The sequence below is a fragment of the Typopeltis vanoorti genome, chromosome 2 (assembly GCF_054136105.1).
Source record: "Typopeltis vanoorti isolate ZY-2024b chromosome 2, IOZ_Tvanoo_1.0, whole genome shotgun sequence".
NCBI classification, from domain to species: Eukaryota; Metazoa; Arthropoda; class Arachnida; order Uropygi; family Thelyphonidae; genus Typopeltis; species Typopeltis vanoorti.
In genome coordinates this window covers 64,361,758-64,386,972 of record NC_143550.1, presented here as the reverse complement: position 1 = coordinate 64,386,972, position 25,215 = coordinate 64,361,758, and positions in this window count along the sequence as shown.

Genomic DNA, 25,215 nt, shown 5'->3' with positions numbered 1-25,215 from the left:
CACACACACACACACACACACACACACACACACACACACACACACACACACACACACACACACACACACACACACACACACACACACATTTCGTTCTCCAACTAGAAAATCGCAAGCTGAGTTGAAAGAACTCCGTCTATATTTGCAAGAACGTTTCTGAAATATGCCAGAAACGAGCCATTTTTTCTGATGGATGGAATATTACAGAATCCATATCTATGCCGGGGAAGCTGATACCCCAGCGGACTTTGAGAAATATTCCACCACCGCACTATTAGGATTTGCTTCTATCACACGGCATACAATTTCCATGGAGATTTCTTTTCGTGTGGGTAGCGGCGAGATCTGAACGCCGACGTAGTGCCGTCATGCAAACAGCAAAACTTCAGCTAATCTACGTTTCCTGCTTGATATGTGGAATGGCCTGCGTATGCGATTGGATAGAAATGGCCCAGGTCAGTTCTTCGTGTTTGTGGTGGTTTGTCGCCATTTTTCTTCATCCTTTGTCAGTTGAGCGGTCGAAATGAACCTCTACGCTAGCATGCACGCTCTTGCGAACACACTTAAAGTGTGCATAACCAGCTCTATCTGAAGAGTCATACTAGCAAAATGTTGTGTGTCAACACAGACTGGCATTACCACACAGTTTAGCAGATTTATAGCGTCGTGAAGTAAATCATGAGCCCGATTAACACCCTCAGTGACAGCTAGGGTCACGTCGGGTCACCAATTCCCGCTGTAATTTTATTTCAACGTGGTTGTGTCGGATACATTAGTGGAGAGAAGAAGAAGAAGAAATGCGAAACGTTTTTGGTTGGAATACATCATCTCTCACTGGTCCGATGTTTACCGGCTTGGTCTAGTAAGAAGGAATCTTAACTGACAATACTTCATAATTACTCCTCTAGTCATGCTTGGATTCAAATTGTCTGTACACAGTGGGATACTTGAAAAGCAGACTAAGCCCTAAAAAAAACTCGGACATTGATTGGGTGGAAGGCAGAGTTTCAATCGTTCTATATACTCAGTAATGACTAATGTATATCTACGAAGGAGTTCGGATAGTTCAGATCTTTTCAATCTGAACTATCCGATCTGAACTTTCCGTATATAACTGGGATATCCGGAAAATAAAATTAAATATAACGCCCTTGTTTGGTGGCGGATTCTAAAAAAAATTAACAGATTTATGCCAACTTAAAACTAGTCAAAGGATGATGGATATTTATCATGGAAATAAGAACCATTAGGAATAGGTATTAGTAAACTCCGTAATTCGTTAATATTATTCAAGTGGCCATTTTGGTTTTCGAGCTCTATTTAATGTAGCAGATTTTTTAAATTATTTTATTTAATGATCTACTGTCCTAATGCACGGCACAAGCATTTCAACGATCACTCATAAAGGAAAAAAAAAATCATCGGTAAGCCAAATTCTGTACAAGAGTTATGAATAAGAGAAATATGTCAGATTCTGATTTAAAGATTTAATAATTTTTCAATTACCCGCAGTTTCATAAAACTAAAGAAAAATGCATGCTTAAATGTCAAGCAAATATTTAGGGGGTTAAATTTCTAAATCAAATTTGAAAACGATATTTCAAACTGGGATCGGTTGCTCACTTGTAACTGTTCGCATGTTGTGCTACAGAATACGCGCCAAAGCAGAATTAAAATCGATTTCGTCAGTTCAAACTAGTGATTGATCGAATTTGCAATTGCTTCCAGCAGGGGTTCTAAAAATTCAAAGTCATTTTTGTTTCTTTAAAATCAATATATAAACAAAGATGTATTAGAATTGTGCATTGGGAATAATTGGGGATAACATTGAATGGATAGTGAACTCTCATAAGGAAAATTTTGTTGAAAAAAGCATCCATTATAAAGATATAGAATTGAGATGATAAAAATTAAATAAAATTATATTAAATTAATTAATACCAAAGTCACAAAAATGAGAAGACTGTTCTTGTCTTTTAGATTTTATGTTACAGCGATACGTTACACAGCCATTTTCATCCTATATACATGTTACAATTATCAAGATAAAATATTATGATTTTAAAATAAAGTTATTCTTATTACGAGTCTCCATTTTTTCTTAATTCAGCGGAAAAAAAAAGAAATTTCATTGAGACAACGGAAAATGGCAAAACAGAAGATGATTCTCAATGGACGAGGAGAGCTTGCCTGTTTGCACATTGTAGGCCAGAAGAAATTCGAAAAAGTGTTCTAGTTTATAGAAAAAAAGTTTTTTCTTTAGTGATGAAATTATCAAAAAAAAAAAAACTTGGCATTAGCTAGCAAAATGGATCTTTTTAAAATTTTTAATAACATTTAGTAACATTTATCAAGCACTTTTTTCAAAAAAATTTTCATTGCGTGTCAAATAAGGGTGATGTTTTTTATTATAATATAAGTTGGATTTCGTAATAAATTATAAACTACATTACCTTTTATAATCAATTTACATCAAATTATTTGGATTCAACTAAGTGGAAGTTTCTCTGCTTAGCTCTCAAACCTGTTTTGATTGGGTGGTCTAAATGACTCTTTCCCTTATGCTTCGTTGTGTGAAATAAAAGTAGCCCAAATTCAGTATATTCTTTTTTCTATGTAGCGCACAGAAAGCTGTTTTCCCTCATAAAAATGTTAAATCGGTAGTTACCGTCTTTTACATTTAGATCCCCTCGTTGCCATACAATACAGATCCATACTGATACCTTTTTTTCAAAACACGTTTGTTTTAGAAACAAAATTTAGGACGTTTTTATATACTTTGAAAGTGTGCCAACTAATAATTCCATGACATAGGTTTGCCATCAATGTTCTAGTTACTGGACACATCGTAACTTAATCATAATACAGTGGAAAAATGTAAACGGTTCAATTATCTTCCTAATCTCTTGATAAATATAGATAAAAAAGGACATTTCGTTTTTAATATTTTAAACAAGAAGCCAATTACAATTCGTTCAATGTAACGTGAAGTACTTTTTCCATGTGATGCCCGTTCTCAGCTGGTATGAGTGACTGAGTGCATAATTGAGTGTCCACATATTTTCCACTCTAATACTAGCAGAAAACTATATAATAACCTTAATTCAATCAAGAACTTAAACATTTGGAAACTGTGTTTTCAAATGTACACTCTTAAGATCTAGCTTTAGATTTGAATGGTAGTGAAGTAGGGTTTATAATTCCCCTCCATTTTCATGTTTACAAATTCAATGACACGAAATGGGAAAGAAGAGTGAAATTTTAGTTGTCTTTTCCTCTGATAATAACATTAATTATATTTTGGAGAGCAAATTTAATGCTGGGGGAAGATAAATTTCATACCTGGTGTAAGACTGAAGTAATGAAGCCTGCTTACTGAAGCCTGAAATGGCTTGAAAAATTCCACATTTGGTCTGCAAAATAGTTTTCGGATTATCTATCTTTAATCGCCATCCAACTAAGCCTTTACAGGAGCCTTTGCAAAGGACTTTGAACTAATATTTTGCAACAGCAGTGTGTCTCATATAAAATGGCGAGTTCCAGATGTATATTCCCATATTTTCGGAAGGAATGAGTTATATCTCCTACACAAGAAAGAAGACAGACAGACAATCTAACATTAATACCCCCTCTTCCCAGAGACAGGATCATTATTTTATTTACTCAAATGGCGAATTTCTTCTAAACACGCAGCTATACTTGTTCGCACTTATGACAGAAAAAACACTAAATGCGGTTCTCTACAAACAGCTCTTTCTTTATGAAAAGAGCAAATACGTCCTGGTCAAATGACAGACTTTTTTTCGATGTTGATATCATCATTGAATACCCGTTCATCTATTGTAGCTTACTACACGCATGCGTGGTAAAGTATCTATAAAAATGCGTCTCCTTCCCGCTGGCATTATAATGATTGAGAACAGTCGACTTCCAGTGAAAAATCCTGGCTACCAGTGAACATAAATATACAGAATCTTTTAAGACCACAATCATAATTAGTTGTTTTCATGTTTATGCTAATCAACTTATTGATTTATTTCTTTCCATGACATTAAGCTAAGTATTGTAAATACAAAGCATTAATGTTATTATCGTTGCATTTATAAAATTGCTGTAAGTCTACTAACTGCCTGTGAGGTAGGGTTACGTTTCGTGTTGGAACATTTGCTTTCATATGACGTACACACCCAAAGCTAGATGCCAGTCACGTACAACTATTATTACCCTACAGATGTCAATTCATATCCAGTGAACAAATTCGTCGCAAAATTCGAGAGTGTATTCTTAAAGCATTTTTGTTTGTGCAGGGACGTCTGAGAGGGCGCGCCACCTGCTCCTTCCCAAATACATTTCGTGTTCTCTGTCAAAAGACCAAAAGATAAAGACTAAATCGTCTGGCAGCAGAGGAGCAGCAACAAGAGTTGTGTACTGTCCGCTAGATGGCAGTATGCGAATATATTCCCTCCATTTTTTTTTTTTTTTTTACCTTTTTTTTTTTTTTAATACAGAAGACGTTACTTACGTAGGTGAACCACCTATATCCTTCTCTGGCAGAAAAGGAGACATCATTAATCTGTCGGTAGTGGAAAGGTAGGCACGTTCTTTTTGCGATAACGAAAATAATTATAGGTCAGTTAGACGAGGTCCTCTTCTGCAGAAGCACTTGTGTGTTCTGACGTGCTCTGACAAAGTGCTCCTTATGATAATATATCGAGTAGCGGTCTTCATGACAAAACACTAACATATCGGTTTAAAAAAAAAAAAAAAAGAAAAGAAAAAAATCTCTCCGAAAGGCTCGTTTAGGACAGATACAGAATCAGTGTCTGCTAAAGATGGGTTCAGTTCTGTCCGACACAAAACAGATTCAGTTACTTTCTATCAAGTCCAATCCTGCTGCTCCTTCACCATAACAATAAAATAAACAAAACAAAACAAAAAAAACTGTCTGAAAAGAAAACGAAAAATTGTTCCAACAGACTCCAGGCTTCTCACGGAACAGATAGGAGCACGCAATGCTAGCACGCGCTGCCAACACAGCTGGTTCATTTATCAATCTACGTTATACTCTTCCGACCGTTATTCGTGCGTTAGCTACCAAGTTTCGACAATCATTCACCAGGTGGAGTAATGTTCGCTAATGTTCAACTTGCAGAGTAAAACAATGAAAAATACAGACGAAAATTTAGAGTCAGTTAAATAACCTTTTCCTCTTTAAAAATTGTAAATATAAATAAGCAACATTCAATCAGTCGCAAAATAAGAAATGAGCAAAATCAGTCGTATTTTGTTAGAGTCCTTTAAGTTCTGGAAATCGTACTGAATCAAATCGAAAGAATTTATAAATTCCAAGAGGAAGGGAAATGACGTTCTTCTGATTAGTGTTTCACGTAAATGCCTTTAATCACACAGAGGGAGACGATATTAAATCGCGATCTGCCGCTGTAGGAAGCCAAAGAGAACAGGGAGAAGCTGTTTGTCACAAGACAAAATTGAAAAGGTTTGGCTTCTATCAATAAGGAGATGATGGAAGTCAAAGGAAATTCTATTTTTCAAGAAAATATCCCTCTGTGGTTCGAAGTATTCGCATATGGAAAAAGTTCTTTGACTTGGTCTCTGGGATGGACTCTCCAGTTTTCTCCTGAATATTTCTTGAATAACAATAACTAAGATATTATCACAGCATTCATGGTATTATTACATAATTACAAAAATACGAATATGTAATATCCAAAAGCTTTTTTATTTCGTGGTGGTGGTAGTGGTGGGGGGGAAGATAGTAGGGATTCACTAATATACCACAATATCAACAGTAATTATTTGTATCAACTTTCTTAGATACCTAACAAATCGATTTTTTTTAGAACTAGTTCGTTGAATTATGTTATGGATTAGAATCATATAGAGTTCTTAATCATAGAATAAATACGTATTCTACTTTATCAAACAAGCTCAAACTCTTGTCATTTCCTATTAACAGACACCTGAATCTATTGCTATCGATGATGCATACCAAATTTGAATATCGCTCTAGGAATTTGTGGACTTGCGCAAATACAGTGATAAATGCAATGGTCGCAGATTATTGGGCCGCAAATGCTAACTTTGTTGTCGTTTTTTACACTTAACAAACAGAACAGAAATATTAGAAAGATAGAAGAGAGAAAACAGAAAAGAGGAGTAACTTCAGGAAAACTATATACAAACAGAGAATAGTTGCCCAAATACCAATCTAAATGCATCGCCTGTCCTGTGTCAGCTGTACTGTCCAATGCCCGAAGTGATCTGGCAACGACTTTATTAACATATTACTGAACATCTGCAGCCTTGTCTTGCACAATTTTAAACGCTGCGTTGCTTCAAGTCCAAATAAATCACTAGAAAAGAGCATGAGATAAATTCTGGATAAAAAGATTGTTTGTCATGGATAATACCTTTTTTTTTTCTTTTTTTGTCAGCTGTCATATTTGCTGACCAACCCACGTCTGTTTAACAGCAAAATTTACATTCATTTCAGTCACGTGACATGTTTGCTTTAGCCACTTCCTCAGACAGGTGTGGATGGCTAGGAAAACTGGGAACGTAAATAACAAACTGATATATTTTCTTTTCGGAAGATTTAGCGAGCGAGCGCACACACACACACATATAATACACATACAAAGGAAGAACACGTGTGCATAGCAGATGCATTAGATAAATATACCACCCACTAATAAATATCACAACCTCTGAACTGCATTGAGCTGCTAATAAAGACGTAGGCAATGTCAATGGCTTATCTTTTTTCCTATTTCTTTTAAAAGAAGAGATGAACCCTCAGCAACGGCATACTTTAAGTAACGAACTATAGAGACTAAGTAGATGAAATATTCTTTCTGAAGCTCTTCTCGAATAACGAAATATTTCAATTTCATCGTTATCTGCGGATATCTTACTATACTAAGATTCAAGTTCTGCAGCATACTATTTGGATCTATTACTGCAGAACTTGAATTAACTTCTACAATTCTGACCAGTTTCTTCTTAACCTGTTACCTAAAACTCACGTTCATCACTTTCCTTCCAGTCACAGTTGAATGGAAATGTACAAATAATATTGAACTACGTTGACTTAAATGAACTTCTATTCCTTCCGGTTCCATTCTTTAAAACATCCTTCCTTCACTTTACTAATCTGAAAGTTATTACAAACTAGTGATATTTATGGCCAATGATAATGAATTCGATAATGCTCACGCTTGGGAATGCCATGAAAAAATAAAACATAAAAAAACTAAGCATTTCGCACACTGTTTGGAAATGCTTTTTGTGCATCTTGTTTATAAACCTGATCCACAGTATGTTGAGTCAAATTTAGTAGTTCAACGCCGACCTGGTTAGATGAGTGGTTAGTGTATCAGCTCTCCAGCCAAGAGGCTGCGGGTTCGAATCCTGCCTAGGCATGGATGTTCGCGATTGTCTTCCACCTTCATACAATCATTCATCCAAGTATAGATACACTCTTCCAAGCTAGACTGGGTCATCATGGGAGAAGCAGACCCAACCCTCCCGCAACGGGAGAGGCCTTCAACCTCTAGTGGAAAAGATAGGCTGATCATCATCAGTAGTTCAATAGAGAATGACTGATCTTTGCTGTGATGAAATATAAAATTATCTCTTTCATGTATTTATATATTTATCTATTTTAACGACAAGGCTTGAGAACTGTTTCGTTCAAATTCTGCTGTAATCAGAATAGCAGTAGACCTTTCATCTTACATTTTCACGATTAGCAAAATTTTTTTTCAGAAAACATATTTTATATTGCAGGAAAGTCTTCATCTATATACACCATTGTTCTTGTAACAAGTTTCGTTAATCGTAAGGTGTCATTTATAAAAGTTGAAACGAATTCGAAACATTTGGAGCTTTTTAAAATGCAAAGTTCACTAAATTTAATAAGAGGAACCACATTTGATAATCCCGAATATCGGATGTGATAAAAAAAAAACTGGACTACCTACTGGATGATTGCGTTGCATTCATTACGAACTTCACCACCAGATGTAAATTCAGCGAGTAGAATTGATTGGATTATTCGCTGGTTTTCGAAGTTGCAGTCTGCGTTATTCAGAGCTAATAGTTGGTAGTATGAATGCGTTGTTTGCTTTATGATTTCCATCCCAGAAAACGCCAGTCTCCAAATAAATATTCGTCTGCATTAATTTCCTTTTCAAACGGAGAAAGCTGCTATAGAATCTTTCGAGATTATTTTTTTTTTTAATATTTTTCTTTGGAAGTTCCAAAAGTCCATCGACGATTCATACCCCATGTGAAAATATTTTTTTCACACATGAATCTGCAAAAGAATTGCAGCAAATGCACCAACTCACTCTGTGTTATCTCTGCAAGCATTTCTAGTCGCAAATATCACGACTGTTCGACCAATCCCTGAAACCACATATGAACACTTGGTTCTTTTCCAAAACTGAAGTTGATACTCAAAGAAAGATTTGAAAATATCGTCACAATTAAAACGATATATGCAAAACATTTACTACTGATGCTAGGCTGGTTGTAACAAGTCGCAAGGGAAGAACTTAAAAGGTGAATGCAAGCAAGGGCTGGCCTAGGTTGAATTGTTTGACATTACGACCAACAATCAAGACTATGAGGTCAGTGTAATGGTATTGTGGTTGGTAAATTGATCTTTTCGTTCTTATGGCCTCTTTACTCACTTTTGTGAGGTGAAAAAATCCAGAGTTTTCCCCGGAGGAAAAAGCCTACCCCTTTCATGTGTGAATATCAAATAAACACCAGTTATGTTGAGAACAAACAAATCTGGAAATGGCTAACAAAAGTGTGAAGCTCTTCAAATATCCAATATGGGCAGAATGACTTTTCGGAGAAGGATAGCAAATAATTGAATGATACAGATTTCCGAAAAAAAAAAAACATTTGTAGTAAAATAAATATATTTAATTTATGTATAAAAACACTTTCTCATAACAAAATTATAACTAAATAAGGCTATTATTATTATTAATATAAAATCTACAATATAGATAGGAGTTTAAAATATTTAACTGTTTTTCTTAAATTAAATTCGATGTTCGATAACCTACAAACTGGTTAAAACTATAAAAATAGTAATTCTTATTGATCAATGATTTGTATTTGAAATAAACACATACCGGATGTTCAAAAAGTAATTTTAACTCGTGGTTATATTTTTCTATAATGCAATCAGAAAACGGCACATCAGCAACATGTAATGGTCCATTGGTGTGATGTGATATGGAGACGAGATCGCCGATATCATTAATTGCTTACTTATTATTATTAAAGATGATTATGCGATGAACAGAATATTCAAATCAGAAGATTAACTTGTGGGAAAACTTGTTGGTTGTGGTTATAGAAAAGGATTTGTTGATTATGCCGTCTACAAATGCTTGACACTAGTTGGCATTCATCTCGAGATATGGTGACAATAGCGTGCGCGTGTGTATGGGGGTGAGGGGAGGGTGATGCGAGCTTTCTATTTGCATTCGGATACAGTACACGACGCTTCCAATATTTTTAGTAGAGTGACAAATCAGTGTCAATGATGATGGAAAACTTCCTCAAAGAAAGGAGCCTCTCATCAAGTAAAACTCGTAAAACTAAGTCATTTAGTGGCTTTTCGATCGCTGATAGTTATTCTTGCCTAGCTTTTGATGGCGCTTTTCCACGAGTTTTATTTACATCTTCGTTTAAGCCTAACACAACAACTTTTATCTCTTTCAATGATGCTTCCCAACCACTAATCGACTGCTTTCATTCATGTAAGGAATTTGAATACATTTCTTAAGTATTATACTGTCTCCGAAACTCATTTATGACAGTGTCTGTGAAGGTATAGCTCATAAAAAACATCTCTTATGTAGAGGGAAAAAAGTGAGCCATGTACTAAGAAAGCTTGAGTTGGAGGCAATGTTAACTTCTAAATTGGTATTTTATTTTATCTCCTTAACGACCCTGCTTTCCATTGTGTCCCAGATGTGTGCGAGATTGTCAAAGGAATTTAAACATAAGAAAGAACTATATTTCACATTTTATGGGAAAAAAAAGTTGAACGATGCGACTTGTACAGGAGTCTAAAAGTGCAAAGCAACTCACTATCATATTCTTATTCATCACAGTATTTTTTTTCCCCCATCATAATCCGATAGCGGCTGAATTTCTTAAATGATTACGCAATAATGTAAGGAACAATAATATTCCAAATTTGGTCACACCAGTCGAAAAAGAAAAACAGAAAGAAGGGAAAAGATATTCTTATCTTCGTAAGTATCTCATACAGGTTTGCGATCTATACGGTGGTTCATAGAGATGGTGCCCTCCAAATTTCGCAATCTTCAGTAATCTTTAGCTGATTCTTGCCTACCCTGATTACAAGAATAAGAGCAGTCAGAAACCTGTTATAATTCTTAACTTTATAAGTCATAGCAGTAACTTAAGTTACTGCTATGACTTCGTTGCTATTTGAATGAACATTAACTTTGATGTGCCTTTGCTAGGTTCTCAACAGAGCTACTTCAGCTGACCTTCATGGATGTTGTTATAGTAATTTAATAGATTAATGGATAGTTGGTAGATTGATAATTTAATAAATATACCCTGTATGATTTTTGCATCTAGAAAAACAATAAATGCCTCATCTCTTAATCTGCAAGACACAATTTACGTCCATCTGAAATCTAAACCATTTTAGAAAACGTAATATAATTGATGAGGACCGAACAAAGTTTTCGCCATCAATTATTATTATATTTAAATGCTCTTTTTGCTAACACAATTGGCGGCATTCATTTGGTGCCATATTTTAAACATAAACATTCCATATTTCTGCTCACGTGCTAATATAGTCAGTGAACAATTTATCACCAACAGGCAGGGCGTCACACTATTGGCGAGATGGACGCTAGAAACCAAACACGAACCTTTTTCAAGTCACTTCAAGTCAATACGCAATACGGTACTCTACCACCGTGCGATGAACTTCTTGTACCTAAAGACATTCATAAATATCGATGCCTATGGTAGGATTCGAACCAACATCCTGTTGGATGGAGAGTAGATACGCTAACCGCTCATCCGACCAGGTCGGTTTAGAAGAACGACATTCATGTAAGCTAGACGAAAATCTGCAGCAAGAGGCAATAGCAAGGTACTGTGTCATCATTTCAGTCCGGAAACAAAAAAAAAAAAGATGAACATGCAATAGAACTGTCCAACTTGAAAATGCAAGATCAATACCTACGGGAAGAACATTTGTGCAACCACTGTTTTTTGACTACGGTTCGAGGGTTTGCAGCACTGCAGTAACAAAACCTACTTGAGTAACAAAAACAAACAGGAGTGGCCGATAATGTCCGAAATACTCCTGTCTACAATCCGAGTCTCTCCTAGTATTAGTCGCATTTTCAAACCTCTAAAGAATGCTAAATTTAGAAGTATCTAAAGCGATCGAAATCTCACATTCAAATCCAACCCAATGAATAGGATTGATTCTCTATATATCAAAGCAGAGAATGCAGGAAACATTTACAGATAGACTATATTGAATTTCGGTTCAATTGACAATTCATGTCAGTAACTAAAACGATAACTAGCCATCTTTGGTTTCAAGGATTAAGCAAAGGAGCCGAACGAAGTGATGATTATCTTGAGAATGCTATTTTTTTATAATAATACAAAAGAATTACCGTCCATCAATGCTACCCACGCAGGATTTAAATATTTTAAAAGTAAAGTGCATAAATACAACTTTATGTTTATTTGCTTCGGTCTCCTTCCTGTTTTAAACTTATGTATAGACCATGCAGGCTTTCCAAACCAGATTGGATAACCTCAAAAAGGTTAAGAATATAAATATAGTAATCTTTATTGATTTGTATTCGAAATAAACACATACGGGATGCTAAGAAAGTTATTTTAACTCACGGTTATATTAGTATCCTATGCCCTTACATTGCATGTGTTTTTCTGACCAGTTTGATCTATTTCGCCGGATGAAAAACCCTTAGTTCCGGGAGGAAAAACCATTCCACTTCCGGATGAGACGGGCTGACTCATCTTCTACTGTAAAGCCTTGAAAAAGATTCTTCGTGCCCTGGATGGGATTCTAATCCAGGTTTTTTCCTGGATTAGAATCCCAACGAAGGTTCACTTCAGTGTTAACCATAAGATTTCTGTAAGTATAACTTATACTGTCAATTCGTCACTTGTCCATTGTTCTTTGAGAAAGGCAACATACGTTTCTCACTACCCAACTCATTATCCCTACTAATCGGCCAACACTAAGTATCTAAGAATTATGCTGTTATTTGAAATTACTCAGAAGCAACTTAAGCTATGCGTACGGCGGGCGTATTATGTCTGTGGTCAATTGCTTGTGTTCTCCAGGTCGGGATGTAGTTTTGTGAAAGGGAAAAATGCGTTAGTGGGAAGAATAGTCTTACCTTCGTATGAGACTGACTAACTCATCTTCAGTTGAAAATTCCTTTTAAAGATTCGTTACGTGCTAAACGAGATGTCAGTTAACACAGCGATCCCAACTCATCAAGAATGAAGTTTTAGGTGTATCACTCACGCAGAATGGATCGCACTTTCATAAGATTGGTGGCTTTCAAACAAAATAATTGTTATTAAGCTTTTCTGATAGTCAAATTTCTAATATTTAAATTTTAATTAAATTTATTTCTATAAGTATTAAGACTAACACAAATACAGCACGTAAGACTATATGAATAAGATATACGTAAAAATGTGTGTTTAATGCCAGAATGGATCTAAAACTACCGATTTGCAGGAGATTCAAAATTTTGTTCATAATTATCAAAAAAAAAAAAAAAGGAAATCAGTTAATGTGCCTTTGCATAAAGATATACAATACATATTTATTTCGTATTTTTTTATTTTTATTTTTTCATTCTTCAGTTTAACTAAAGACAGCTGAATTCAACTTGTTCTAAATGCTATTAGAGAGAGAGAGAGAGAGAGAGAGAGAGAGAGAGAGATTGCGATGCAAAGCAAAATATGGTATGTCGAACAATATTGTAAAACTTATTTATTTTTGCAATAACGTCATTTTTCATAAATCATGCCATTTTTATATCTTGGACACACCAATAATGAGACAGCCAGTGATATGCATTACACGATCCTTGCATTGTGGGGGAAACTTCGATGAATATTATTAGCTAGCTATTAAGTTCTTGAAATCTGAGAATGGATCATTATTGCATCAATACAATTAACAAGCGAAATGAATTATTACTGATAAACTAGAAATAGGGAATAGATACTAAAGATCCATCCTTATTTCATAATTGAATAAACACAAGCTTTGAAAGTTTCGAAAATGTGAAAGCTTATGAGAAGAGAATCCTTGGCATCGAAGTTGCCTTAGCTTTGCTATTTAAAAGACACGACCACTGCACAGGCACCCAGTGGTCATACTTTTGGTAGAAGTTTCACAGGTCTGACAGCTGTTTCGAACTTGTTGATTCTCGTCAGAGAACAGGCAGAAACCTTAAGAGGACAAAAATCCTCATTCACTATCAAAGCAATCTGGGAACTGTAATTCCAATGATTGTATTCTCATAAGCTCATTGGCCAGTTTTTTCGAAGCTTTCAAACTTTATTTATTCGGTTATAAAATAAGGACAGATCTTTAATATCCCGTTAAATTTCTATTTCTATTTATTTTACATCTCCAAAATGAAGCCTCTTGGCTCTTCTTTTTTAGTATATTTTTTAATCAGGCAATTAACCCATACAAAATATTTAATTCGCAGAAATGCTTTTTAAGTATTGCTACACCTTATATATACCCATGAATTTCAATATATTAATAATCATAGAAATACGCAGATGATATTTGACAAGTAAAGTTTTTCAGAGCCTCCGTAGCTCATTCGGTGCCTTTGGTTGGAACGATCTTATATAGGAATTAAGAAGAATTAAGAAGAAGGTCTATTGAAGCAGGTAATTGACCCTGTGAACCACACATCTACAAACATAACACATTTATTATGTATACGTGTGTAGAAAGCCATTTGTATTAAAAATATCTGTAATATCTCCTAACAAGGGAACTCGACCCATTCTTCGATGAACAAAGGAGAATTAGGCATTGGCAAGAAACTTAACTTTAATAAATAATAAAAATTAATACCATAATAAATGGATTGTTCATTGTCCTATCAAAAGAATAAGCATTTAATTAAAGAATATTAACCCATACAAATATAAATAATTAAAGAATATTAACCCATCCTCCTTTGGTCCGCAACTGGAACGCAATAAATTCTGTGTTTTAACTGCCATAACTATTTAAAAGGGACGTACACTAAGAAATTTGAATATACTTGAATCATGTGATCTCCCCTCACTATTGATAGTTCCTGTCGAAGCAATTACGGGAGTAAGGCGAACGTGTTATGTTTATTAACTGGGTGCATTCTGCAAACTCAGCATGAGACCTGAAGTTCTCGGTACAAACAAACCAAAAATGATTGAACTAAAGAAATATATAAAGCACTTTGCTTTGTAATTAAATCCTCCCATCTATTACAATTCTTTGAAATATTTGAAAATGATAAATTGCTATTGTTCAAATTTAATACCACAACAATTTTCACTGGCTTTTTTCCTTCCAAAACACCCCTTCCATCCTCCCCCCCGTTTCCCACCTCTTCTTAGTTTTCTTTACCCTCTTCCTTGACGTTTCAATCTGTGGCTTCAGAGGGTCTACTGGTTTTATAGGGTCGACAGATTGTTATGTTCACATTAAAATGTCAATTTTATAAGGGAAGTTACAATTTTTGAATGTGAACTGTATGGAAATTAAAAAAAGTTAATATTTTTTGTTCTTGAAACCTATTAAAAGAAATGTGCGCTTTTCTGTTTTAATTATCTTCCTCTCTCTCTTATTGGAGACTGAAATTATAATATTTACTCGTAGGGTTTTCATAAGTTCAGGAGAAGTAAGCCATAATTTCGACTATAATTCCCAACATGAGCAATGTTAAGACAAGTTGTCGAAATATTGACGTGCAGGAAAAGTAATTCCTGTTTTTTTTCTTCAAAACGGTAATTATTACTAGTATTCCAACTTGCAGTACAGACTGGAGTAAAAGTAAAAAAAAAAAAAAAGAAAAAAGAAAAGAAACATCTTAACTGCAAGATCTTTAGATTTCTCATAAGTACTTTTTCAGCTTTCCGAAATAAACAAATCACTTAAAGAGAATGACGAGGATATTTAGAAATGTTCGGCTTAAAACAGGGCTTACTTCGGGATGAATTACACGGAGAGGTGGCGATAAATGATTGAAAGAAAACAATTTAACTGATGATCGGTTCAAATAAATATTTGAAAATTTTCCGTGTTCATAGAAAGAAGGATGAAATAAGCTTCGCCTGAGGATTAAATAAGGTAAAGCAACGAGATTCAAGAGAAGATATTCGATAATTTCTTTTATAGAAAAACAGAAAAGCGAAATCATGAATTTTCGTCTTATTTTTCAACACTTTTCTCCTTCTCATAAACGCGCGCTTTTTATAACACCCATCGAGACGTCTACCTGCAAAAGAGGCGCTAAGGTTACAGAAAGAAAGGCACATTTCTGCTCGCGGTTTGAGGCCAAACCGCGTCGGATGACGCACATGGCGGGAGAATTTCAGTGCTTGATAGCTTGGGGAAATGGGCTGGGCAGAGAGATTGGCAGATGGCGGGGAGAAGCGGGAGAGGGAGAGGCGGGATGAGTGTGGTGCGAGAGAAATGAAATACGGAAAGGAAGAAAGTGCTGGAAAAGATGAACGAGAGACGCAAATGAACGACAGGCAGCCAGGGAAAGCAGGACGCATTAAAATATGAAAAAAAGAAAAGAAAGAAAGAAAAAAAAAACCTTTGAAGGTTTGCGATTTTAACTGAAGACATGAAAGCATTCTTCGATGTTTCTTGAAGGGTGACTGACTTCAATATGAACATGAATTTTCAATGGAATTTCTGTCTAAACACACACACAGAGAGAGAGAGAGAGAGAATGAAAACTGGTGCAAAAACAATTGTACTTTTATCACTTGCCTCGACTTCATTAATCATCTCATGGTCCATTCCTCGAGGCTTCTAAACAGGTCACTTGCATTATTTCTGATTGCAGAAAGAAACAACTCTATGTGTGTGTTAAAGGTTCACCCCCCCACACACACACAGATCTCAGCTATCAGGGTGGTGCATCGAAGAAATTCAGATAATAATAAGCTAAAAGACAGACCAACAGTTACGCAATGATGAGGCAAGTTATTTGCTTCAGAAGGAAAAATTAAAAAAAAAAAAAAAGATTCACCCGGTATATTTCCTTTAAGAAGTCCACAGGTATGTTGTTTCACAAGGGAGTAAATAATCCTATTCAGACCATTATGAAATTCCACAATTAAAATATGATTTTAAAACCATTTTAATTATGAGATTCTAGCTGTTTAGAATGTTTTTTTTTTTCAATAAACGAAAGCTTTAAGAATTTTTATTTTCGACTCCCTAATTTGCTGTCCGATAATCATGACTACATTCAAAAGCCGTATGAGGGAGGACATAGCACACGTGCTATCCCCCATATAACTGATAATGGAGGAGAGGGTGCATGGCAGTCTGTATTTTATACATAATAATAGCGTCTTTTTGAAATCAGAAGCATTTTATTATTTATGAACACATTCGTTTCGTATATAATCATGAAAAGATACGCTGCAGTCTTCAGCTAACGTTGATGCAATTTCTACTTGCGGACTCGCGTTTTATTTTTGCCAAACCGACCAATTCAATGAAGAGAATTATTTTATCGTTTTTCAAATGCATGTGTTTTCTAGTCAGTCTACGCACCTCCGTCACCTCTCCATCCTTGTCTGATATTGTGAGAAAGTTGAGAATTTTAAAAAGCAGGGGTAAGAGGATTTTCACTCTCTTCGAATGAAGGGCTTCAATCCTTTAACTGGAAAGATCAAGATTCTAATCCGGTCTTGGAGTCGAGGAATATTATAAAGATTTCTTTTTCAGATGAGCTCGCTAAAAAGCACAAACTAGCCACAGAACCCACGCAATTGATAAACAGAATATACGTGGCCTCGTCCTCATCCTTGTAGAAAATATTGAACAACCAACAATTCGACTAGCGGGGCAATAACTGTGAATGAAACATGAAAGCGATCAGATTGGTTGTTTGTTCCGGAATGAAAAAGGTACTCAATCTTCTGGACGTCATTAGCAAGGTTGCTAACTCATCTTCTCATTTTGTATTGGTATCGAACCATTTTCCGAACAGTAAAAGTTCAAAACATTACTTAGATTTAGCTGTCAAAGCAAACACTTAATTTATTGGAAATGCAGTATGGCTGCAGATATCACCAACGGGAACCTTCTGGAATGAAAGTAAGGGCAATCCATCATTACGTTGTCTTTAGTGAAAATGGTAAATTAAAGATTATCGACATTTCTTGTTAAAGCTCGGCTAGGATAAACGAAGAGAGTTTGATGGAAATAGTTTAACACCTTCGTTCTAACGAGTCTATTCTTAAGATGATAATAAAATTTAAAAATAAAATAAAATAGAAAACAGACATGGCATCCAGAGTAAACAGGTATCGTGGATCTCGCTAGCAGCATGAATTAAGGAATAGCAGTAATTCTGGCTACGCATGAATTTACTACTACTGCCCTTCAATTCAAAATTTATTTATGGAGCAAAAACATCACTTTTTTAAAATCAATTTGTATTTATCATTAAATATTGTATTGCAAAAACTTTATTGTGAAGTTACTAAATGAGTGGCAGCACAGGAATTGTTGCTTGTTCAACTACTAAAACCAAACAAGCTTGAACAGTATAGACGTGCATAAGTCAGCACAAACAGGTCTCCCACTAGGGAATAACACGAATATGATGGGGAGGGGTGAAGGGAGGAAACAAATAGTAGATAATCACAGTAGTGACGAAAATTATCAATTGCTTTTCTGCAGGTGAAAGTGCCCATAATTTTATTCATGGGCTGATTTTCATCCCTTATCTGTCGCTCGCCGCCTAGTTACTAGAGTGTTCTTACGGTTCCGCAGCGATGATCTGGACTCACTCACGACACGCACATATCCGCACTTGTCGCTATTCCTTCTGGGTGGAACTTATATTTAACACCTGTTTCCCCTTTCTGTGGGGTCACGCGAAGTGTGGAGACGCTGTCTAGGTGACCAATTGTTTGATTGTCCTGAAGTCTTTATAGGATTCAAGTAATGTTACGTGACTTTTCTTCCAACTCACCCCCTCCAGAATAACAAACGAACCATTGTTCAGTAGAATCTCACTGATTTAATGTGCTAACACTCAAAATGATGAAACTGTTACCAGAACGATGACCTCTCCCCCCTACCACACAACTGAGTACCTACAAGACTGGGACTGGTATAAATCAATAGAAGGGGACTAGCATTTAAATTGTATTTTCTGTCAACTTTTCTATTAATTCTTCTATACCAGTGTGGGTTTTCCATCTGTTCTCCATTTCCCCTCCGTCAAGAATAGAATATTGTATGTTATGTTTGTTGTGGGCCTACTGGAACTGATCGTGTATTACTTTAGTGCCATCAATAGACCCCAAACACATGCAATCCGATTAATGACATCCTACAGGAAGAGGGAAGTGGGGGGGGGGAGGAATAGTGACATTCTAAGAGAGTCTTCTCATGACGTTCAATTTCTACCTGTTCTGTGTAAACGGATATCCATTTACCTTTTGTGTTCCGATCTTTGGGTAATGACTGCAGAGTGTTCCCTCGTTTATACACGTGCAGAAAGAAACTGTGAAAAGAGTTCTCCACCCCTTATTCTATCGGAGTTTATTCCTCACCCCGACAGCGAAGCGGCAATCTGACAACAGGGTTATTCAAGTGGCGTCGTAAACCTTTTTTTTTTTTTTTTTTAACCCCAGTCACTTAGCTCTGCCGTGAAAAGGACGCCATTATTTCCACTCCCTCCCTACCTCCCTCTTAAGTATGAAAGGTGGACGTAATGATAGCCACAACGGGCCATTTAAACCGGTGTTCTAACGGTATGGAAGCCAATTACCGTGACGCAAACAGTGGACACGCTACTGCCTAGTTGCTACATTACTGCCTATTTGTTACATTAGCTTCATTCTCCAAATGAGACTCGTTACGGAGCTGGACATGCCGTCTCCCTTGTCTCTCTCTCTCTTTCTGTAGTTAGGCGAGGCGTCCCTTCACGTCAACTCCGGCGGGCGTTCCATTTTCTTCCGTAAACCTCACTCCCACATCGATAGTTTCGTCAGCAGCAACGCTGACATCAACGGTCGAATCAGCAGTTTGAAGCTAAGTCTTTGCACCTTTCCGCCTCGGTGTCTTCGGCGAAGTAGCGTACACTATAGGCGGGATTACAAACCGTTCACTTCGTAGACAACTCCCACCCAAATCTCGTCTCTCACCGATGCGTCTGGACACTAGCCTGATAATGACCTGTAGGAAGTATGGGGAGCAGGAGGAAGTGAATGTTGTGAATGCATTAGTTGCCTTTTATCCATGCTAAAGTTACTAATCCGAAGTGCAGATTATTTTCCAGAATGATTAAGTAGAATGTTTCGTTGTTAATCATGTTTACAGTAAACACATACAACAAACTTCTATGCTACAATTTAGATCATTTTGTAGATCAGATGCTTAAGGGTGGATCTTAATTTAGTGCATTCCTCGAAATAACGGAGTTTATTATGAGAAATGGTTAATTAAGATTTCTGGGAGGAACCAAGGTCATGAAGAAAGTATAGTAAGTTGGTTTTTCTTCTAAGAGATGTAACTGAAAAACTCCAAGTAGTAGTGTCTTTCTAAATATCAAAGGTCTCGGGAGCGAGAGTAGCATTTTATGGCAGGCTAGATTTGCGTTCGATTTGGTGGTTTGCGATAGCACAAAGATTATGGTGCGTCTGTTTATAAATGCAGTGTTTTAACCATAGTGGCTTTTAATCTTTTTAAATGACGCAATCCCTCTAAATAAAGGAAATTCACTGACCCCCCCCCCACACACACACACCAAGAAAATCTTCCGTTACCTATGCATATACTATATACCGTTGTATCGAGTTGAGAAAAAAAAAGCAATTGTAGCATTGAGGTGAAGTAGATTATTGTCAATGTGTTGAATTCATCATTAAAAACCGATGGAAGTGTATATTCTAGAAGTTTTGTCTATTTGTTTAGAGGAAAAATATATCAAAGGAGAAACTTCAGTTTAGCACAATACGAGCAGCGCAATTATGGGTAGGATTTGTATTCGACACAGCCTCAAAAGGTATATAAAGAAAACTGTATATGAAAGAATAGTTTTCTATTCGGAAAATGGTAATGTAGTCACGATATGAAACGAACAACTGTAGAAAAACTCCTTGCATTATCAAGAGTAATATTTTAGAGCGACGCAAAGTCAGATGATCGAAACATCTGATCAAAACTTTGAAATGATTAATAATACTTGGGACGGATGGTACATTGCAAATAGAAGGAGAGATCGATCATCTCGTCAGGTGATTCATGAAGAACTAGAATCTGACTGCAGCTTCTAATAGGTTTGAATTGACTCATGAAACTGAACTAGTTTTATAGACTAATTTCATTTCAATCATTAAGGAGAAACGGATACTGATTGGAATTATCACCAAAAAGTGTGCGGTTAGTATGTCTGTTTATTATGTACTTTTATGGCTGATTTATCTGTTTTGAGGGCTGGGTATAAATCAGTTTCCAGGAAGTAAAATATCCTTTGTCCCTCTCCGTATAAGCCGATCTCATACGGAAGTGAAGGGTTTTTTCCCCATCCTGGAAGATGGGGTTTTTCATCCCGTGAAATAAGCAAACCGGCTAGAAGAACACACGCAACTTAAATTGACAGACTTCATACACTTGTCTCATAGCCTTAGTTGCTTCGGTTGCAAATCCAAACATTCCTCCCCTTTATCGTATGAGACATAACTTCAGTCGAAATCACTTCTAAAGGTTTCTCTCTATCATCGTATGTAAGATTTTTTATTTATTTTAGTATAATCCTGAAACCCTACTTCTGAGAGCAAACATTCACAACTTTCACACCAAGCATGAAATTCACCTCCTACCTATGGACAGGACACTCAAATCCATTTCCAACAGGCTGCGGGTTCAAATCCATCTGGATCTGAACCCACAACCTGTTGGTTGGAGAGCAGATACGCTAGTCACTCGGCAACAAAACTGGAGGTGCAATTGGGATAATGATTTTCAAAACTTCGTATAAAATTTCAGAATGTTTTTGTTAAATGCGAAGAAAAATTTGGTGCATTTCATTTTTGTGGAATGAAGGCGTGGTTAGTGCGTTTTCTGCAGCATAGTTACTAAGTGTAATCAAAAATGGCTGAACGAGTGTGACTGAAAGAACCATCAGGATTCCCATTTATATCAATTGATAAAGGCACTGAAAATCCCTTTTTCTCAATCACAGGAGAGTGAATATTGACGATGTGAACTACTTGAAGTTGCTCAGTCGGACACGATGGCTTTTGGATGAAAAGACCTGAGTTCGAACCCTGCAGAATGCGAAGAATCTTTATTACAGGTTTCTTTTTCTTTCTTTTTTTTTTTTTTTAATCTGAAGTTGAGTTAGCCGGTCTCATACGAAAATGTAAGGATTTTTTCCTCCCGAACTCGGTTTTCATCTTGCGAAAAAGATGAAAACCGAGTTCGGGAGGAAAAATACTAAACCAAACGAAAGCAAAATCTTTTGTGTTACCTTTAACACAAAATTTGAATCGATATAGAGGAAGATGATATCCTCTCGAGCACTCCCCTCCTTTTATTTTTACTGTGACGAAATGAGAACCTACACTGCTATCGGAAGATAGACAGTTTTGCATGGAAACACAGAACGTCCCTCGTCAAGAAAAAAAGTGTCTCTTACTTACACTACTGCGTTTAAAACTAGTTCAAACTGTGTTGAGAAATGATGCATTCGGTGATCACTGTCGTGCTAATTTTAATGAATACATGTGGGAAAAAAAAATTATAACCCTCGACTGAAGAGAGAAAGGTAACACTGGCTGCTAAACGTTGTAGGAAATCTGCTTTTTGTACTATTTTCTTTATTCTTTGCCTGTTCCCAACAACAGACAAAAAGATGTACGTTTGAAATAATCAATTAGCTTTGATTTTTAAAAATTGATCGTCTGTTTCGTCAAAAAGGGTATCAGCCGTCCAAATCTTCAACATACGATTTAAATAATAATAATAAAAATAAAATGCACTAAAAAGAAAACCGTCCCAAGAGTGTATGGAAAAGTAACAAGATAATTTTTTTTTACAAAAAAAAAAAAAAATATATATATATATAAATAACAATGTCGAGCTTAAGAATACACGCGCAGTTTCTTAAATATTCGGACAATTTAAATAAATCAATAGTGATAAAAAAGAGAATTACACGTAATTATCAAAGAACAGAAACTGAGACAGAAAAACAAGAACTTAAGAAATTGGTTGTTAGTAATGTAGCGGTAATCACCTTATGCGGAAGTGATGAGCAAAAATAAGAAAGTTAAAAACAGAACGAATAACATGTGTGTGAAACAGTTCTGTACCATCTGGTCGCTTTTGAAGAAAGCCTAACAGCAGACGTGATGAGCAGTTCTATCATCGGATTTATGGAAATATCCCAATACAACTACATCAAGAATGCCTTTTAAAGATGGTTATACGCGCTACTAATGCTACATCACCATATTTAAAAGGAAATAAAAACCTCGCAAATTAACTTTTATGATATAGCAGGAAGGATGCAAAAACTTGTACAGTATTATCAAAATGTCGTTTTGATAACAATGTATAGTTCACTTACACATTTTCTTATTTTTTTAAAAATTAGTTTACGTTTTTTTTCTGCACGTTTTTTTTCTCCCCAGTTCCATGTACCTAGCGATGATGTTTGGAATTCTACCGAACAAGTTCTAAGTAGGAGGATTCTCACAAGGCAAATCTCAATCTATTGAGTCAATCGTTATGTAACAGGGAGGCTATCAACGTATTGATTGTATCTATACTAATAGAAAGCTATTGTATTTTCTTGATGTGTTCAAAGAATTAGTTAATCGGGAAGTAATCAAACATATGCTATATTTTTTTCAGTTGTGAAGCTGTGGGAAACGCTGTGTGTGTGTGTGTGTGTGTGTGTGTGTGTGTGTGTGTGTGTGTGTGTGTGTGTGTGTGTGTGTGTGTGTGTGTGTGTGTGTGTGTGTGTGTGTGTAGGCAGGAGAGTATACAAGGAACAAGTAATCCTAATGTTAAATGTTTTTTCATGCCTTGTTTGCTTAATTTGTATAATGGGATACGCGTCAGTTGCAAGAATCGTCCTTCACAATTAAAAACACGTATAATGTTACACAAAGCATTACAAAAAGTGCTTGTAATCCGTGACAGCCGAGTGTTCCACCCTTCATTGTGAGGAATACATAATACGAAACTAATCAAAGAAGATGACGTAAGCAAACAGCAATAAATGATGTCGACGAAAACAAAACAAAAAAAAAAAAAAAAAACAGATTACCATTCAACTCTTTCCAATTACAGAATGGACGATGGATTTACAATGATACAATTAGAGAACATCATCTTTGTCTCTTTTGACGAAGAGCATCTGATCAGTGAAACTATATGATGGATTTGGAACTACTCCGGAACAGTTCCAAATCTTTAAAAATTAGAGACTTTCTTTCCTGAAACTTTGTGAGTTACTCTTGTAAACTTTAGGATCACGGATCATCCTTTAGCTGATTGTAATCATAAAGTTTAGCTTTGCAATCACGCCATAATTGCGACTTAAAAATGTATCGCTAGTTTGATAATACTTTATACTATCAAAATACTATCATTATATTAGCTGTTATAGCAAGCAATATTTTTCGACCGCTTAATTTATAGGACTTTTTTTTTAGTACATTTACAATGTTTCCTGTTATAGTAATGAAGATAATGTTTTGTATGCTTTTGTCTAACTCTAATACTAAATGAAATAATTAAATATACATGAAAATACAAATGAGTCCATAAAGTTGAAGACCACAATAAGTTTTAAAACTTAAGAATTAAAACTGGGTTAGTTATGTACGGATGCTGGAGTGAGAACATTTATACTGTACACTGACTAGTGCCTCCGTATCGTGGTTCCGATGAAGCAATATTTTTCCATCGGCTGGAAAGACATGGGTTCGTATCCCGTCCAGTACGCCACCAATTGACGGAGTCGTTTCTCCTGGAAACTCAGGAATTTCATCCCTCAAAACAAGCAAAGTAGCCGTAGAAAACAAGCAATTAATAGACTTAAAATACCAACTTCAATAGTAGTTTCTATCGTAGTTTCAATCAAGTTGAATTAATTGAATTATTTATTAAAAAGTTTAAAGGTTGATAGTAATAAAAACTAAGAAGGTTTTAATTCTCCTTCGGGAAAAGTCACTTTGATGCTATGAAAATACCGAATTCTATTAGAAAAACTAAATCCTAAATGATTTACTTATATATATATATATATATATGTGTGTGTGTGTACGATTTTAGTAAACTAACAAAATGTGTACTTTTATTGTTTGTGAGTGCACTGCTCAAGGGAGGATATTTTCTCGTCTTATTACACCTACGCATGAATTCTTACAAGCGTTCAATCAGCGGAAAGACAGAAACGATCATCCATTTCCTAATAACGAGAGAAATTGCGGGGGAGATCTTTTATTAGCGCACCCTACTCACTCCCCCTCTACATTGCCCCCGAACTCTGGTGACGGGAAGACACGTAGCGAACTACCAACTTTCTCCTGGCGCATTAGGCCAAGATTTATCACCTAGGTTGCAAGTGATAATAACAGGGTTTGTCCACGACCCAGATGATCGGGTCGTTACCTGACGGACCGTGGGATCCACCACCGGTCACATGATACCTTCCGTCTAATGATGCCGTATCCGTCCCAACTAAGCTTTCCCTACCACTTCACCCAGTCATTTTGATCATTACTGCGTTTCTCTCCATTTCCCCCCCCCCCCCTCAACACACAAGGAAAATTCTAATTCGGTAAGCACGGGACCCCCCCTCTTTATTGCAAGGCTTAACTTTAAGC